Source organism: Hyla sarda, chromosome 2 (assembly GCF_029499605.1).
Source record: "Hyla sarda isolate aHylSar1 chromosome 2, aHylSar1.hap1, whole genome shotgun sequence".
Classification (NCBI taxonomy): domain Eukaryota; kingdom Metazoa; phylum Chordata; class Amphibia; order Anura; family Hylidae; genus Hyla; species Hyla sarda.
This window is the reverse complement of record NC_079190.1, coordinates 391,948,431-391,968,180: the sequence shown is the minus strand read 5'-3', so window position 1 is coordinate 391,968,180 and position 19,750 is coordinate 391,948,431. Positions and strand designations below refer to the sequence as shown.

Below are 19,750 nucleotides of genomic sequence, written 5' to 3'. Positions count from 1 at the left end.
GAGGGGGAGAGATGGACACGCCCCTTCAGAAGGAAAGAACAAAAAGCAAGTGAGCAACATATAAATGCTATTTGTTGGGGATATATAGGTCCTAGACACATAAGTACATGATCAGAAGTAGGTACTGAGTAACATCCCTTTTTTTTTTCACTATGACAGGTACGCTTTAATTTGTCTAGGGGAGAACGCATGTATTCTCTATGGAAGATACCAATTTTTACACATTGCATGTACTGACTGACAGGGCACTAGAGAAGAAGCTTCAGTGTTCATTCTCTTAAATAAGTAACACTCATTGCACATGTATAATAAATAGTGAAAATGCCTCTGTACATACAGAAAAAAAATGTAAAAATAAAACAAGGGTGCTATCAATATAAAAACAAAAAGGTAACAGGCTCTCTTACACTCACAGAATTGCATGCCATCTAGTATGGGTTTACATGTCTGCTGTCTGCTTTTATGTCACAAATTGGTTTTCTTGCATAGCTGAATGATAAATGTTCTAGGACATATGAACCTCATCATTCATCATGTGCTCATTCCATCATGACAAGCAGTAAACAGGATGTTTTAGCAAGCGCCCTTGAAAACCGTCCTTAAAAGGGGTACTCCACTGGCCAGCGTTCGGGAACAAAACGACCACACCCCCTCAATGCAAGTCTATGGAAGCCTCCCATAGACTTGCATTGAAGGGGCATGGCCGATTCCCGACGTCACAAGGGGCGTGGCCGACCCCCGCAGTGTGAAAACCGCGTTTGGAACATTTAATATTTATCTCACTTCTAGCAATATGAACCTGATACTAGAATCTGGCAAACAACTGCATTGGGGTCTCAATGGTGAGCACCATGGACATACAGCATTGGGGTCAAGGAATAAAGTCCAACCAGGAGCACACACTATACTGTTATATATGTGCTTATTGGTTTCTTCCCACACTCTAACACATGAATACCTCAGGCGGCTATCATCGAAATTAGTCTTTAGGTACGTGCATAACTTAATGGGGTACTCCAGTGGAAAACAAATGTTTTCAAATCAACTGATGCCAGAAAGTTAAACAGATGTTAAACAGATTTGTAAATTACTTCTTTATAAAAATCATAATACTTCTAGTACTTACCAGCTGCTGTATGCTCCGCAGAAAGTTGTGTAGTTCTTGCCAGTCAGTGTCAGGAACTGTTCAAATCCACATAGCAAACCTCTCCTGCTCCGGACAGTTCACGACATGGACAGAGGTGTCAGCAGAGAGCACTGTGGTCAGACCGGATAGAACTACACAACTTCCTCCGGAGCATACAGCAGCTGATAAGTACTGGAAGAATTATGATTTTTATATCGAAGTAATTTACAAATCTGCATAACTTTCTGGCACCAGCTGATTTGAAGACATTTGTTTTCCACCAGAGTACCCCTTTAAGTAGGAAAATTAGAAGTGATCTCGATAGATGAAAGTATGTGAGAAGGGCCATGGCTAAAACCACAAAACTGATCCATAATCTAATAAAAGCTGGTATCAGCAAGTTTGAACTAGATGATCAAAAATGGTCTTGTTCTTAGCCAGAGTAAATTAAGACTAAAAGGAGTACTCCGGTGGAAAACATTTTTTTTTTTTTTTTTTATGAACTGGCGCCAGAAAGTTAAACAGATTTGTAAATTACTTCTATTAAAAAAATCTAAATCCTTCCAGTACTTTTTAGCAGTTGTATGCTAGAGGAAATTCTTTTCTTTTTGAATTACTTTTTTGTCTTGTCCACAGTGCTCTCTGCTGACACCTGATGCCCGTGTCAGGAACTGTCCAGAGCAGGAGAAAATCCTCATAGCAAACCTATGCTACCCTGGACAGTTCCTGACATGGACAGCAGTGTCAGCAGAGAGCACTGTGGACAGGACAAAAAAGAAATTCAAAAAGCAAGGAATTTCCTAATTGCTAATAAGTACTGGAAGGATAAAGATTTTTTAATAGCCATCATTTACAAATCTGTTTAACTTTCTGGCACCAGTTCATTTAAAAAAAAAAAAAAAAAGTTTTTCACTGGAGTACCCCTTTAAAAAAGGGGTTTGGCTCATTTTTCAGCCCAGTTACAAAAACAGATATGGTCAGAAAAAGAGCCAATGGGAGACACTGCCTGACTCCGGGCGGCTCATTATAATCTATAGGGTTACATCAGTCTTTAAGTTGGGTTGGGATTCGGGACTGTATAGTAGGGATCGACCGATTATCATTTTGGCCGATATTATCGGCCGATAATCACGATTTTGGGCATTATCGGTATCGGCAATTACCTATCTTCTCCACTCCGGGCAGGCTCCGGCCTAGTATGCTGCATAGACGCCGCTACGTCAGGTGCGTCGCTGCGCACGGGCGTCACTACGCAGCGGCGTCTATGCAGCGTACTAGGCCGGAGCCTGCCCAGAGTGGAGAAGAGGACCCCCGGAGAAGAAGTACAGCCCGGACCGGTTCACCCTCCACCCAGAACGCCCCCGGACACTACAGGAAGGAAGGATGGATGGCCCGGAGCACCCTGACAGGTAGGGGGAGAGAAGCGGGTGGTGGCGGCGGCCTATGGCACCGCAAAAGCCACTGCAGTGCATTGATTTAAAGCACCCGCTTTAAATCAATGATCTGCAGCGGTGTCGAGGGGGGATAAATAGCCGATAACTTATACCGGAATATCGGTATAAGTTATCGGCTATCGGCCCTAACCTCCACCGATTATCAGTATCGGCACTAAAAAAAACGATATCGGTCGATCCCTACTGTATAGGACAGTGTTTCACAAGCAAAGTTTTGGAAACACTGGTATATGACATTATCTGAGCCTGATATGAATAATGGATAAAGAGTAAAAATTATCCACATCCAATTTCCTAATGGTATATATAATGAAATGGGCTATACTGAATGGGAGCCAATAATTCTAAGTGCCTCTAATGGATGACATCTTGTCCAAAGATATAAACTAATCACTTTCCATATCCCTCCAGGTTGAGGTTTTCAGCAGATGAAGTCTGTCTAGATATGCTGTCCAATATTTATTTACAGTAAGAAGTAAAAAATACCATTGGTTCTGACTCTCTGCCAGCGCAGCGAGTTAATGAATTCTGTACGGATCACACCGAGTGCTTGTTACCCATGAAATACAATGACAGCCTTCAGATATATAGCCAAAAATCCATTTTAATTCACCTGACGTCAATAAAGCTGTTCAGCCGGAAACGTGGAAGGAATTCAAATGTATGACGGATTATCCTGCAACTTTTACATCTCTCGTTGTTTTTCATGTTTTGAGTGGAAAGAGAGGCATTTTCTCTAATAAGATATATTACGACATTTCTCATCCTTGCCTGTATTATTGATTTAGGACTAGTCTATTTCCGAGATACGTCTTAAATGCTGATACCGATAATTTTTAAGGCCGACAGCCGATAACTTATACCAGAATATCAGTATAAGTTATCAGCTATTTCTCCCCCGCCCCCGCAAAAGCCACTGCAGATCAATGATTTAAAGTGGGCGCTTTAAATCAATGAACTGCAGCGGCTTTTGCGGGGCCAGAGACCATCGTCGCCACTCTCTTCTCTCCCCCTGCCTGTCCTGGGGTCCTCGAGTCGAACCACCGCTGCTGCGCCCCCCCGCCTATCCTCTGGCCAGAGACCGCCGCCGCCCGCTTCACCCCCCATGCCGGTCCTGAGTACAACCACCGCCGCTGCCCCATTGCCTCCCCCATCTCCGGTTTTATAATTACCTGTTCCCGGGGTCCGCGCTACTTCTGGCTCCGGCGGCGTCCTGAGCTGTCACTGTGAGCACTGACGGTGATGTCGCATTGAGGACGTCACTCGTCATTGCGCAGCGCACAGCAATAGCACAGGACACCGCAGGAGCCAGAAGTAGTGCGGACCCCGGGAACAGGTAATTATAAAACCGGGGATGGGGGAGGCAATGGGGCTGCGGTGGTCCCTGGCCGAGGCAGGGCATTATCGGCAAGGTAATTGCCGGTAATGCCCAAAAACGTGAATATTGGCCGATAATATCGGCCAAACCGACAATCGGTTGATCCCTAGTAAATAACAGTCAGCATAATTCTCATGTTATCAACTATTAAAGGGGTACTCCGCCCCTAGACATCTTATCCCCTATCCAAAGGATAGGGGATAAGATGTCAGATTGCCGGGGTCCCGCTGCTGGGGACCCCGGGGATCGCTGCTGCAGCACGAGATCGCTCTGCACGTAATGACGGGCGATATAGGGGCCGGAGCATCGTTACATCACGGCTCCGCCCTCGTGACGTCACGGCCCGCCCCGTCAATACAAGTCCATATATGGGAGGGGGCGTGGCGGTCATCAAGCCCCCTGCCATAGACTTGCATTAAGGGGGCGGGTCGTGATGTCATGAGGGGCGGAGCCATGACGTCACGCTGCTCCGGCCCCTGTATCGCCCGTCATTACGCACAGAGCGAACTCGCTCTGTGCAGTAATGATGGCGGGGTGCCGCAGCGGCGATCCCTGGGGTCCCCAGCAGCGGGATTGCGGCGATCTAACATCTTATCCCCTATCCTTTGGATAGGAGATAAGATGCCAGGGCCGGAGTACCCCTTTAAGAGTACAATTCAAATTTTATTGAACAAACCTCCTAATGATAACAGTACTTTTTTTTTTTTTTTTATAAATAACTTACAATGCACTGTTCTAAATTATTACGCACAGTAAGGTTCAAAACATTTTATAGGTTGTAAAGAACTGAAAATTTGTTATGTTTGCAGCATATTTATTGAAAACAAAAGCTATTTCAAATCAAACTTTTAACAACATTTTAAGGTTACATTTTAACATAGGGCCCCTTATATGAAACGAGCTTCACAAGTCTTGCATCCATTGAACTGTGAGTTTTTGGACAGTTTCTGCTTGAATTTGTTTGCAAGATGTCAGAATAGCCTCCCAGAGCTGCTGTTTGGATGTAAACTGCCTCCCACCCTCATAGATCTTCTGCTTGAGGATGATCCAAAGGTTCTCAATAGGATTGAGGTCAGGGGAGGATGGAGGCCACACCATGACTTTCTCTCCTTTTATCCCCAAAGCAGCCATTGATGCAGAGGTATTCTTTGCAGCATGAGATGGTGCATTGTCATGCATGAAGATGATTTTATTACAGAAAGCATAGTTCTTCCATCTATACCAGTGAAGAAAGTGTTCAGTCAGAAACTCCACATACTTTGAAGAAGTCATCTTTACACCTTCGGGGACCCTAAAGGGACCGACCAGCTCTCTTCCCATCATTCCGGCCCAAAACATGACTCCACCACCGCCTTGCTTACATCGCAGCCTTGTTGGAACAGGGTGGCCGTCCACCAACCATCCACTACTCCATCCATCTGTACCATCCAGGGTTGCACAATGCAGCCGTTTCTGCTTGTAAGCATTGGTTAGTGGTGGCTGAATAGAAGGTTTCTGCACAGCTGCAAGACTCTGGAGGACTCTTCACCTTTATATCCGTGGGACTCCAGAGGCACCAGCAGCTTCAACTATCTGTTTGCTGCTATGTAATGGTATTTAAGCAGCTGCTCTCTTGATCAGATGCATGGATCTGGCAAAAATCTTCCTCAATTTGCCTTTATCTGCACAAACCAATCTGTGCTTTGAATCAGCCACAAATCTCTTAATAGTGCGATGATCACGCTTAAGTTTTCGTGAAATATCTAATGTTGTCATACCTCGTCCAAGGCATTGAACTATTTCACTCTTTTCGGCAGCAGAGAGATCCTTTTTCTTCCCCATATTGCTTGAAAATGGTGTATGCTTAATAATGTGGAACACCCACCTTTAGTAGTTTTTCCTTAAATTGGGCTAATCCTGGCAATCTAATTATCACCGGTGTCTGAGTTTGTTTTCAATGATCAAAAGAACCATGAGACACAATCCATCCATGAGTTAAACTGAAAAACAAAGTATCTATCTTTGTCACACTTAAAGGGGTACTCCGGTGAAAACCTTTTTTATTTTAAATCAACTGATGGCAGAAAGTTAAACATATTTGTAAATTACTTCTATTAAAAAATCTTAATCTTTCCTGTACTTATTAGCTGCTGAATGCTACAGAGGAAATTCATTTATTTTTGGAACACTGATGACATCACGAGCACAGTGCTCTCTGCTGACATCTCTGTTCATTTTAGCAACCATGCATAGCAGATGTATGCTAAGGGCAGCATGGTGGCTCAGTGGTTAGCACTGCTGCCTTGCAGTGCTGGGGACTTGGGTTCAAATCCCACTAAGGACAACAATAAATAAAGCGTTATTATTATTATTATTATTATTATAACGTCAGCAGAGAACTGTGCTCATGATGTCATCAGAGAGCATTCCAAAAAGAAAACAATTTCCTCTGTAGTATTCAGCAGCTAATAAGTACAGGAAGGATTAAGATTTTTTAACAGAAGTAATTTACAAATATGTTTAACTTTCTGCCACCAGTTGATTTAAAAGAAAAAAGGTTTTCACAGGAGTACCCCTTTAAATATCATTTGCATAATATTTGGAGCAGGGACATAATTTTTTTCACCCAAAAATATACACATTTTCAAACCAATGTATATTACAAATATATATATAATTGTATTATCTACATCATATAAAAAGTTTTTGTTGACGACAGGTACACTTTAAAGAAGGCCAGAAGAAGCGGTTAACCCGCAAAACTAGTTGCCTCTATCCTCACAGCTGCGGTACCCTCTTCACCCCTCCCCACAACCGGCCAGCTGCTCTATATGCTGTTGTTGAAATACAAGGATTGCATCTACTTAGGCGAGTGCTGAAGTTTCAATTTTCTAGTATGCTACACTTTAAAGAGTACCTCTCCTGATTTTGTTCAATTTTATAGTCCTCCCAGTTCACTGCCCCATCATGATAAACAACCCCTGTCTTTATTTTTATTATTTGTTAGTTTTCTACCTTGATATTGCTCTGTATTTTCTGCTCAGTCTCAGATTCACAGACTGGGAAGGGGCGTTACCCAGCAGGCTGTTACATCATCTGAAGCCATAAAGGGAAGAACTTCCTCCTTCACTCTGCTACACACAGTCCAGAGCAGTTCAGTGTGTGAGATGTGCTATGATTGGCTAAGGCTGCACATACTCCCCCTCAGCACTCCAGACTGCATTTCCTGATTTTGGACTTCTGGCAGGCCAGCAGGAGTCCAAAATCTGTGCAAGAGATAGGGGGAAATGTGCTCTGGACAAGTAGAAAGACACCTAGTGGCAGTTTTTTTTAAACACAAATAAAACATAGAAAGCTTAAAGGAGTAGACCAGTGGTGAACAACTTATCACCTATCCTAAGGATAGGGGATAAGTTTGAGATCGCAGGGGGTCCGACCGCTGGGGCCCCCTGCGATCTCCTGTACAGAGCCCCGACAGCCCGCGGGAAGGGGGCGTGTCGACCTCCGCACGAAGCGGCGGCCGACACGCCCCCTCAATACAACTCTATGGTAGAGCCGAATGTATTGAGGGGGCGTGTCGGCCGCCACCCGCTATCTGGCCAGAGAGCCTGGCCCCTGTACAGAGAGATCGCAGGGGGCCCCAGCGGTCGGACCCCCGCGATCTCAAACTTATCCCCTATCCTTAGGATAGGGGATAAGTTTTTCACCACTGGACTACCCCTTTAATTATTATTTTTTTTAACAAAGTATATTAGAAAGATTTTACCTTATCACCATAAGGAGTGCAATAGCAAAAATTTGTTTTAAGTTCGCATTTAAGTAAGGGGACAGTAAATGTTATCCTTAGACATGGGTTGCCAAGATTCCAAAAATTTATAAACTGTCTATAGACATAGAAATATGGCCAATGTGCACAATAAAAAAAAATTATAATGCCTTTACTAGTGGAAAAGATTGTGCAGATTATTGTGATTACAATAAGTTTACAGTATTTGCAGCTACTGTGTTTCTATCAGTGTCTAAGCCTCAGACTAGGGATCGACCGATATTGATTTTTTAGGGCCGATACCGATAATGTGTGACATTTCAGGCCGATAGCCGATAATTTATACCGATATTCCGGTATAAGTTATGGGCTATTCCCCCCCTCTGGCCCCGCAGAAGCTGCTGCAGATCAATGATTTAAAGTGGGCGCTTTAAATCAATAAACTGTAGCGGCTTTTGTGGGGCCAGAGACCACCGCCGCCCGCTTCTCTCCCCCTGCCTGTCCTGGGGTCCTCCCTAATCCAACCACCACCGCTGCTGCCCCGTTGCCTCGCCCATCCCCGGTTTTATAATTACCTGTGCCCGGGGTCCGCGCTACTTCTGGCTCCGGCAGCGTCCTGAGCTGTCACTGTGCGCACTGACGGTGACGTTGCGTTGAGGACGTCCCTCGTCATTGCGCTGCGCAGCGCACAGCAATGGCGCAGGACGTCGCAGGAGCCAGAAGTAGCGCATACCCCGGGAAAAAGTAATTATAAAACTGGGGATGGGGAGGCGATGGGGCAGCGGTGGCGGCGGTATCTGGCCAGGGAGGGGCATTATCGGCATATCAGCAAGGTAATTGCCGATACCGATAATGTCCAAAATCGTGAATATCGGCCAATAATATCGGCCAAACCGACAATAGGTCGATCCCTACCTCAGAAATGATATTTATCTTTACAATTCAATTTTGTTTTTCCAAAAATAATCGAGATTTGTGGGCAAGTAATACAGAATTAAAAATAGACCAGCAATCCTTAGATCTTTGTTACTCTGCAAAAGTTTCCACAAACAGTTTTGTCGGAACCTGGCAGAGAACACAGGACTCAAGTTCCTTTTAATCCTCTGTATTTTGGATAGAAACCAACTACAGGAGGGGGGCGATCACAGAACAGTGGGGGAGAATTACTGCTGCTGCACAGTCATTGGTCTGATCTGTGAGGTAAAGGCAAAATGGCTCCTAGGGTACATACAAGTCAGACAGGACAGATCAGGATCAACACAAGGGTATCCTGAGGAGTACTGGTTTTATTTTTGGATCTTTTTGAATTTGAAGGCATGATTAGGGAGTACACAGATCTTAGCATTTGTTAAAGGGTAACTAATTAAAATTAATTTTTGCTATTGTACCTTACGGTAAATAAAAAATATTTCTAATATACTTTGTTTAAAAAAAAACCTGAAGTTTTCTATGTTTTATTTCTGCTTAAAAAAGCTCAAGAGCACATTTCCCCCATCTTATACACAGACTTAGGACCGAGGTCCAAACACAAAAAGTGCAGCCTGGAGTGCTGAGGGGGGTGTGTCCAGCCTCATCCAATCATAGCTCCTCTCACACTTAACTGCCATATGCTGTTGGTTGGAGCCCCCCCCCTCAGCACTCCAGGCTGCACTTCCTGTGTTTGGGCTTCGGTCCTAAGTCTGTGTATAAGATGGGAGAAAATGTGCTCTTAAGCTTTTTTAAGCACAAATAAAACATAGAAAGCTTCATTTTTTTTTAAGGCTGAATTCACATCACGATTTCTCCATCCGACCTGAGTACACGATTTTTATAACTTATAATCGTATGAAATCGTATATAAAGTCGGATCCATTGACCTCCATTAAAAAAATCGGATCCATTACACACATCCGATTTGATCCGCATCCGATTTCACACGATTTTTGTTCGGGTCTGAAATTGGGGTTGACCACAATTTTAGACCTGAACAAAAATCGTGTGAAATCGGATGCGGATCAAATCGGATGTGTGTAATGGATCCGATTTTTTAATGGAGGTCAATGGATCCGACTTTATATACGATTTCATGTTATAAAAATCGTGTAGAAATCGTGATGTGAATGCAGCCTAACCAAAGTATTTTTTATTTACCATAAAGAGTGCAATAGCAAAAATTAGTTTTAATGAGAGTTACCATTTAATGAAAATAGAGGTGTCTGCATATGGCAGCTATATAACTGTTGGCTCTGACAATCTGTATCAATTTCTTAGGATTTACATGTGTGCAGCAATCCAGCATAGTTTCCAATGGTTGTACTGGATCAATAAGCTGTGCATGTTGCATTTTTTCATCCAGTGTCGTGCCCCATTTCTGCCTATGGTGCCCAAGAGGTGGCATCAGGTACAAATGCATCCAGCTTCTTGCATCATCTACTTCCACTCTAAGCAGCAGCAACAGCATGGAAGAAATTATAGAGCAATACTGAGCATTATAAGGTGTAAATCAAGCAATTCAAGTCAATAACTCAAACTCCTGTGTATTCTTATTAAAGGGGTTCTCCGGTGCTTACACATCTTATCCCCTATCCAAAGGATAGGGGATAAGATGCCTGATTGCGGGAGTCCTGCAGCTGGGGACGCCCGTGATCATGCACGCGGCACCCCGTTTGTAATCAGTCCCCGGAGCGAACACGCTCCGGGGACTGATTACAAACGGGGTGCCGCGTGCATTACGGTCTGATTACGGTCGACCGCAGTGCCGGCGGCGTGTGACGTCACGCCTCCGCCCCTCAAAGCCAGCACCTAATGGGGTGACATACTGGTCTGTCTATTAAGTTTCTATTAAAAAAGACCTTATTTACAGACTATTTTAGTTGAAATTATTTTATGTACCAGGACAAGTGGATCATCATGAGGGACAAGTAGATTGTGCTCTATTTTAGTCCCTTGGACAAGTAGTTATTTTTTTTTAAATTTCCACACCCCTGCTGTAGTGTGTGTCTGTAAGTGTATGTCTGCTAGTGTGTGTCGGTCGGTCAGGCAGGGGGGGTGGGGGGTTAGTGTGCTGTCTAACCTTATGTGGGGTAACTATGCCGTCTACCCAATGCGGGGGAACTATGCCGTCTACCCAATGCGGGGGAACTATGCCGTCTACCCAATGCGGGGGAACTATGCCGTCTACCCAATGCGGGGGAACTATGCCGTCTACCCAATGCGGGGGAACTATGCCGTCTACCCAATGCGGGGGAACTATGCCGTCTACCCAATGCGGGGGAACTATGCCGTCTACCCAATGCGGGGGAACTATGCCGTCTACCCAATGCGGGGGAACTATGCCGTCTACCCAATGCGGGGGAACTATGCCGTCTACCCAATGCGGGGGAACTATGCCGTCTACCCAATGCGGGGGAACTATGCCGTCTACCCAATGCGGGGGAACTATGCCGTCTACCCAATGCGGGGGAACTATGCCGTCTACCCAATGCGGGGGAACTATGCCGTCTACCCAATGCGGGGGAACTATGCCATCTACCCAATGCGGGGGAACTATGCCATCTACCCAATGTGGAGAAACTATGCCGTCTACCAAATGTGGAGAAACATTGCTCAGGAATGTGGAATTCCTATTGCCCGACTCCCGGGACATGCAGTTCCTGGCACCGGGCAGGTGAATTTTTCCGGCCCTTAGCCCGGCTTCGGGCAAGCAGGGCCAGAGTGAGGTGAGATTTCCCGAACCCATGCAAAAATCGAACCGCTCCTCCCCTCAGCTCTCCGAAGCTAGAGCGTAGAGGAGCGAGGGCAGAGCCCGAGATCGCACATCTGCAGGAGATAATTAAGCCACGCCCCTTAGGTTTGGAAATCTCACTTCACACCCCCCGCTCTACATTACACAAGAAGACACAGCAGGGGGAGAGCGAGGACGTACACAGCTCGGTACACAGCTCCTCCCCTCCCCCGCACACAGTGCAAACTCACCTACGTCGGCCTTACGCTGGGGACTGGAACACCGGACAGCCGTCGGCCTATCACCGGCTGGAGCGATGTCCCGCCCCGGCCAGTGATAGGCTGAGCCCACTGTCATGTAAGAAGCTCTGGCCGGCTTCTTACATGACAGTGGGCTCAGCCTATCACTGGCCGGGGCGGGACATCACTCCAGCCGGTGATAGGCTGACGGCTGTCCAGCGTTCCAGTCCCAAGCGTGCGGCCGACGTAGGTGAGTTTAAAGTTTATTTTCTGTATCTTTTGCAGCCCGGGCATAGGGATACAGCGTTTAGCAGTGGTCTCCAACCTGCGGACCTCCAGCTGTTGCAAAACTACAACTCCCAGCATGTCCGGACACCCGTTGGCTGTCCGGGCATGCTGGGAGTTGTAGTTTTGCAACAACTGGAGGTCCGCAGGTTGGAGACCACTGGTGTGTAGTGAGTTCCAGCGCCAGCGGCCCCCAACAAAGAGGAGGAGGGCAGTGCTTGACATCTGTGAGTAGTACCCCGCTGGGTTGATCATTAATTGGGGGGAGCAGAACAGTGCTGGCAGGTAACATGATTTTGGGGTGTCCCCGAATACCGCATGATTGGGGGGGGGGGTGAGAATACCATTATATGCTGTCTATCTAATATGGGGGTGGAAAGTCTAAGATCTGTGTATGTTTGTTTATTGTCGGGGGAGGTGGGGATGAGGTATTGAGATTGACTGTGTGATTGTGGGAGGGTGGGGGCCCAACAAAATAGCTTGCCCAGGGTCCAATAAAAAATGAAAGACGGCCCTACCTAGGTTGTTAGAGAAAAAGAAGAAACCTTTTACACAGAATAAAAGAGGACAGAAAGGATGGAATTGTTATCTAAAAGGATTCTCTGAATCACTATGTATTTTGTTAGGGGTAAGGGGTAATCTGATGGAAACATTTTTTTTTTTTTTAAATCAACTGGTGCCAGAAAGTTAAACAGATTTGTAAATCTTAATCCTTCCAGTACTTATCAGCTGCTGTATGAGCCACAGGAAGTTCTTTTCTTTTTGAATTTCCTTTCTGTCTGACTACAGTGCTCTCTGCTGACACCTCTGCTCAGGTCAGGAACTGTCTAGAGGAGAATAGGTTTGCTATGGGGATTTGCTCCGACTCTGTCTGTTTTAGGAACTGTTCAGAGGTGTCACCAGAGAGCACTGTAGGCAGACAGAAAGGGAATTCAAAAAGTAAAGAACTTCCTGTGGATCATACAGCAGCTGATAAGTACTGGAAGGATTATGATTTTACAAATCTGGCACCAGTTGATTTAATAAAAATGTTTTCCAGTGGAGTACCCCTTTAAAACCACATAAACAAAATAAAATGTTTAATCTGATAGGGGTGCTATTGTTCCTCCATTAGTCCTAAAAACAAATAAAAGTAGAACAAAGCGCATTACAACAGTGTAGCCGGTGACTTATTGCCATGTTTATCTTGCAACTTTTCTAATCTTGTTCATGCGACATGGAGACAGATTTGACAAATAAAATATACCAAAGTTTTGCTGCAAATAAAGTAGTTTTGCCTGGATTTGGGCGGCCATCTCAACCCTACCCAGCCCTTGGGTACTATCTTAGCAGCTCTGCTTCTGACATGTAAGAGGGTGATCTGCATGACACAAGCCTGGCTCCAGACGCCAGCAAAGAACAGGCAGGGTCTGACTGTCCCCCAATAGAAAACATACACTGGGTGGGGTCAGGTATACTCCCAATTCCAAGCACCACAACATTCTTATGTATTGTATATGCTTTAGCAGAATGTAAATATCTTCTTAAAGGGGTACTCCATTGGAAAACATTTTTTTTTGTTCAACTGGTGCCAGAAAGTTAAACAGATTTGTAAAGGACTTCTATTAAAAAATCTTAATCCTTTCAGTACTTATGAGCTTCTGAAGTTAAGGTTGTTCTTTTCTGTCTAAGTGCTCTCGGATGACACCTGTCTCGGGAAACGCCCAGTTTAGAAGCAAATCCCCATAGCAAACCTCTTCTAAACTGGGCGTTTCCCGAGACAGGTGTCATCAGAGAGGACTTAGACAGAAAAGAACAACCTTAACTTCAGAAGCTCATAAGTACTGAAAGGATTAAGATTTTTTAATAGAAGTAATTTACAAATCTTGACGTGGCGAGTGGACTTTTTGATCAAAAATGTATACTAACAACCTGTTAGTTTTTGATATTGTGCAGAGAAGCAATCAGATCATTATATATATATATATATATATATATATATATATATATATATATATATATAAAGTTTTTTTCTGGAATACCCCTTTTATCCTTCCAGTACTTAGCTGCTGTTATGATCCACAGGAAGTTCTTTTCTTTTTGAATTTCCTTTCAGCCTGACCACAGCGCTCTCTACTGACACCTCTGTCCATGTCAGGAACTGTCCGAAGCAGGAGAGGTTTGCTATGGGGATTTTCTCCTACTCTGGACAGTTCCTGATATAGACAGAGGTGTCAGCAGAGAGCACTGTGGTCAGACAGAAAGGAAATACAAAAATAAAAGAACTTCCTGCTGATCATACCGCATCTGATAAGTACTGGAAGGAGTAAGATTTTTTAATGCGAAGTCATTTACAAATCTGTTTAACTTTCTGGCACCAGTTGATTTAAAAAAATTTTTTTCCAGTGGAGTACCCCTTTAAGTCCCCCTCTCCTCCTCCTTGTCCTAAGAGTGTTTCCCAACCAGGGTGCCTCATGCTGTTGCAAAGCTACAACTCTCAGCATGACCCAAGAGACAGTTTTTTCACCTGACCTGGTATACATAGATCTACCCCCAGTGTATTGCTGCACTGCCTTTCAGGAGTCTGAGAAAGTTAAATGATACCCCACCATTAAAATGGTACTCCGCTGGAATTTTTTTTTTTTTTTAAATCAACTGGTGCCAGAAAGTTAAACAGATTTTTTAAATCCCCATAGTAAACCACTCCTGCTCCGGACAGTTCCTAAAATGGACAGAGGTGTCAGCAGAGAGCACTGTGGTCAGACAGAGAGGAAATTCTAAAAGTAAAGAACTTCCTGTGGAGCATTCAGCAGCTGATAAGTACTGGAAGGGTTAAGAATTGTAAATAGAAGTAATTTACATATCTTGAAAGAACTCCGTCCGGCACCAAGGTATGAGGTAAAAAAGGCTTGTCTTTATTTATTCCACAGCAGGATACATACAGATAAAGATGTCTGACGCGTTTCGCCCTTTGCAGGGCTTAATCGTAGACTAATGCATCTTATAACAAACACGATTAAAATACTGAGCGGTCCGGTCACATGACCTACCGCATCATCACATTAAAATTGCATGGAAAAACTGGATACCTGGATAATACATGGATCACACCCTATTTTAGGAAAACCTGAGGTGGCTCTCTACGAGCTAATTCACACCCTCCTATTTGGCCGTTACTCCTGTGTGCGAATTTTATCCTAAATTTATACCAATATGGCTGTAAGCCTGACTAATTTGATAATCCCAAATATACAACAAAAAATACAACTAGGAGCCAGGGGAGGTGATTTAAGGAGACGGCTATATAATCGGGAAACATTTTGGATGTTTCTATTAGCAACTAGACATCCGCAAGGTCTGAATAAGAGACTAGATTTGATAATTACCTGTCCGTGAAATATATCGTCCCATTCATATTGATTATACATGTAAAAAATTGGTCTGCATCTGTTAGAGTATTGCCGTTTACAAATAAATATAATGAAATAAATTAATAATATATAACGAAATAATACCTATTAACTATGCTATTCATCAATATAAAAAGAAGAATCTTGCTATAATTATATTAAAAAAGGTAACAATAATAATAAAAGTAAAATTAAATTAAAATAATAGGTAATAAAAGATAACCATTATAGCGCATAATATTTGGTGAAACACTAACAATCAGAGTGATATAGTAGTAAATCGTAACAAAACTAAAATCATAACAACAATAAAAATATAAACAAAAACATAATAAAATAAAAACTTAAGTTACAATGTAATAATAATATTAAAAATAAAAATAAAAATATAAATAAAATATGAATATAGTAAAGTATATATATATATAATCATGAAATCAGGAAGAATATACATTAGCAACTATAAAACCATAGGTATATATCGTTATAGCCAACGTTATAATTTAGTTCCCCATGATTGATAAATACTTTTATATACAAGAATAAAATAATATGTACTAAGCACTACCTAAATTCACCCACATCCCTATCCTGTGTGATGAATATATGTAAAATCCATTTCTATCAGTAAAATCATTTCAGGCTTTAATATCTAGAATAACAGAAAATGTAAATAAAATAAAAACAAAAAATAAAAATAAGAGTGAGTTTGGCACTATCTCAGAAATTACGTATAGCCTTAAACTAGATCTCAGATAGTATTAGTCATTTTGGCGTTTCTATCACTCCTATAAGCGATATAGTTTTATACATGGCCCTTTTGTTTCATACTACCGTATATACTCGAGTATAAGCCGACCCGAGTATAAGCCGAGACCCCTAATTTCAACCCAAAATCCCAGGAAAAGTTATTGACTCGAGTATAAGCCTAGGGTGGGAAATACCTCATCCCCCCTGTCATCATCCAGACCCGTCATTAACACCCTCATCATCACCTTGTCATCATCCCACACATCCCCCCTTCATCATCCCCTTGTCATCATCCCACACATCCCCTTATCATCCCACACATCCCCCCTTCATCATCCCCTTGTCATCATCCCACACATCCCCTTATCATCCCACACATCCCCCCTTCATCATCCCCTTGTCATCATCCCACACATCCCCCCTTCATCATCCCCTTGTCATCATCCCACACATCCCCTTATCCCACACATCCCCCCTTCATCATCCCCTTGTCATCATCCCACACATCCCCTTATCCCACACATCCCCCCTTCATCATCCCCTTGTCATCATCCCACACATCCCCCCTTCATCACCCCCTTGTCATCATCCCACACATCCCCTTATCATCCCACACATCCCCCCTTCATCATCCCCTTGTAATCATCCCACACCCCCCCCCTTCATCATCCCCACCCCCCTTCATCATCCCCACACCCCCCCCCCCCCCCCTTCATCATCCTCTTCTCATCATTCGCCCTCAGTGGTCTTCAACCTGCGGACCTCCAGAGGTTTCAAAACTACAACTCCCAGCAAGCCCGGGCAGCCATCGGCTGTCCGGGCTTGCTGGGAGTTGTAGTTTTGAAACCTCCGGAGGTCCGCAGGTTGAAGACCACTGCGGCCTTCAACATGCGGACCTCCAGAGGTTTCAAAACTACAACTCCCAGCAAGCTCGGGCAGCCATCGGCTGTCCGGGCTTGCTGGGAGTTGTAGTTTTGAAACCTCCGGAGGTCCGCAGGTTGAAGACCACTGCGGCCTTCAACATCATCCAGCCCCCTCTCACCCCCTTTAGTTCTGAGTACTCACCTCCGCTCGGCGCTGGTCCGGTCCTGCAGGGCTGTCCGGTAAGGAGGTGGTCCGGTGAGGAGGTGGTCCGGGCTGCTATCTTCACCGGGGGCGCCTCTTCTCCGCGCTTCCGGCCCGGAATAGAGCCGTTGCCTTGACAACGACGTATCTGCGTCGTTGTCAAGGCAACGTGACTATTCTGAGGCCGGGCCCGAAGCGCTTAGAAGAGGCCTCCCCGGTGAAGATAGCAGCCCGGACCACCTCCTCACCGGACCACCTCCTTACCGGACAGCCCTGCAGGACCGGACCAGCGCCGAGCGGAGGTGAGTACTCAGAACTAAAGGGGGTGAGAGGGGGCTGGATGATGTTGAAGGCCGCAGTGGTCTTCAACCTGCGGACCTCCGGAGGTTTCAAAACTACAACTCCCAGCAAGCCCGGACAGCCGATGGCTGCCCTGGCTTGCTGGGAGTTGTAGTTTTGAAACCTCTGGAAGTCCGCAGGTTGAAGACCACTGCGGGTGGGGGAGTTCACTCGAGTATAAGCCGAGGGGGGTGTTTTCAGCACGAAAAATCGTGCTGAAAAACTCGGCTTATACTCGAGTATATACGGTAATTGTATTTAATATTTGGGATTATCAAATTAATCAGGCTTACAGCCATATCGGTATAAATTTAGGATAAAATTCGCACACAGGAGTAACGGCCAAATAGGATGGTGTGAATTAGCTCGTAGAGAGCCACCTCAGGTTTTCCTAAAATAGGGTGTGATCCATGTATTATCCAGGTATCCAGTTTTTCCATGCAATTTTAATGTGATGATGCGGTAGGTCATGTGACCGGACCGCTCAGTATTTTAATCGTGTTTGTTATAAGATGTATTAGTCTACGATTAAGCCCTGCAAAGGGCGAAACGCGTCAGACATCTCTATCTGTATGTATCCTGCTGTGGAATAAATAAAGACAAGCCTTTTTTACCTCATACCTTGGTGCCGGACAGAGTTCTTTCAATGATAAGGAGTTGCCGGAGGCGGTGCCGGCAGTCCGCAGCACAGGTGCAAGAGGTGTCCGGAGCTGGTGAGAGCGGTATCCATATCCCTTTGCCTAATTTACAAATCTGTTTAACTTTCTGGCACCAGTAATGCTTTTCAGGGGAGTACTCCTTAAAATATCCCACCGGGGATACCATTCAGTCCTTACCGACCTGACAACTGGATTTTACCTGGTATACAGAGATCTGCCCCTTAGTGTTCCCCAACCTGTGGCTCTCAAGCTGCTGCAAAATAACAACTTTCATTATGTCCTGGGAGTTGTAGTGCTGCAACAGCTGCAGAGCTAGAGGTTGGAAAAAACACTGTCCTACTGTATTGCCTTTCAGGAGTCTGAGGAAGCTGGGTGATGCATCTATGACCACCATTAAAGAACCCACAGGAGATGCCATCCAGGTTCCACTTACTGTAGACAGAGATGCACCCTCTACTGCAGTGTTCCCCAGCTGTCAGGCCATAATGGGAGTTGTAGTTTTGCAACAGCTGGAGAACCACAGGTTGGTAAACAATGTCATACTGCAATGGTCTCCAAACTGTGGCCCTCCAGATGTTGCAAAACTACATCTCACAGCATGTCCGGACAGCCAACGGCTGTCCGGACATGCTGTGAGATGTAGTTTTGCAACATCTGGAGGGCCACAGTTTGGAAACCACTGTCCTACGGCATTGATACAGTGTAAGAAAACTGGGCAAGACATTAAAGGGGATGCCATCTAGTCCTTACAGACTTCAGACAAGTAGATCAGACTTGGTATACAGAGATTGATCCCCTACTTCAGTGTTCCCCAAACTGTGGCTCTTCAGTTTTAGCAAAACTACAACCCCCATCATACCATAAAAGCCACAGGATGGGAAACAATGCCCTTTTGTATTGCTGCATTGCCTTTCACACCAATGACAACCAGATCCCACAGGGGATGTCACCCATGATTCACAGACCTGGTCTACAGAGATCCACCCCCTATTGCAGTGTTTCCCAACACGTTTCTCTTCAGCTGGTGTAAAACTACTACTCCCATCATGCCCTGAAAGACTTCCGACAAGTGGATCTGACCTGGTCTACAGAGATCCACCCCTACTGCAGTGTTTCCCAACACGTTTCTCTTCAGCTGATGCAAAACTACTACTCCCATCATGCCCTGAAAGACTTCTGACAAGTGGATCTGACCTGGTCTACAGAGATCCACCCCCTACTGCAGTGTTTCCCCGCAGGAGTTGTAGTGCTGCAACAGCCGGAGAGCCACAGGTTGGTAAACAATACCCTAAAGTACTCCTGCATTACCTTTCAGGAGTCTGAGAAAGCTGAGTGGCACACCTATGACCCTTAAAGATCCTAAAGCGGATGTCATGTAATTCGTATAGACTTAAAATATGGATCTGAGCTGGGGTATAGAGATCCACCCCCAGTGTATTGCTGCACTGTCCGAGCCTGATAAAGCTGGGTGACATCCCACCATTAAAGATCCCACAAGGAATATCATTCGGTCCCTATAGACCTGACCTACTATACAGACATCCACCCCAATGTATTGTTGCATTGCCTTTCAGGAGTCTGAGAAAGCTGGGTGACACCCCACCATTAAAGATCCCAC

General features: G+C 44.7%; 1 protein-coding gene across 2 annotated transcripts in view; it reads right to left on the bottom strand.

The window, feature by feature from the left end:
• The window catches only part of LOC130356743 (tricarboxylate transport protein, mitochondrial-like), a 51,996-nt gene that overhangs the window by 25,389 nt on the left and 6,857 nt on the right, over window positions 1-19,750 (bottom strand). The window lies entirely within an intron of this gene.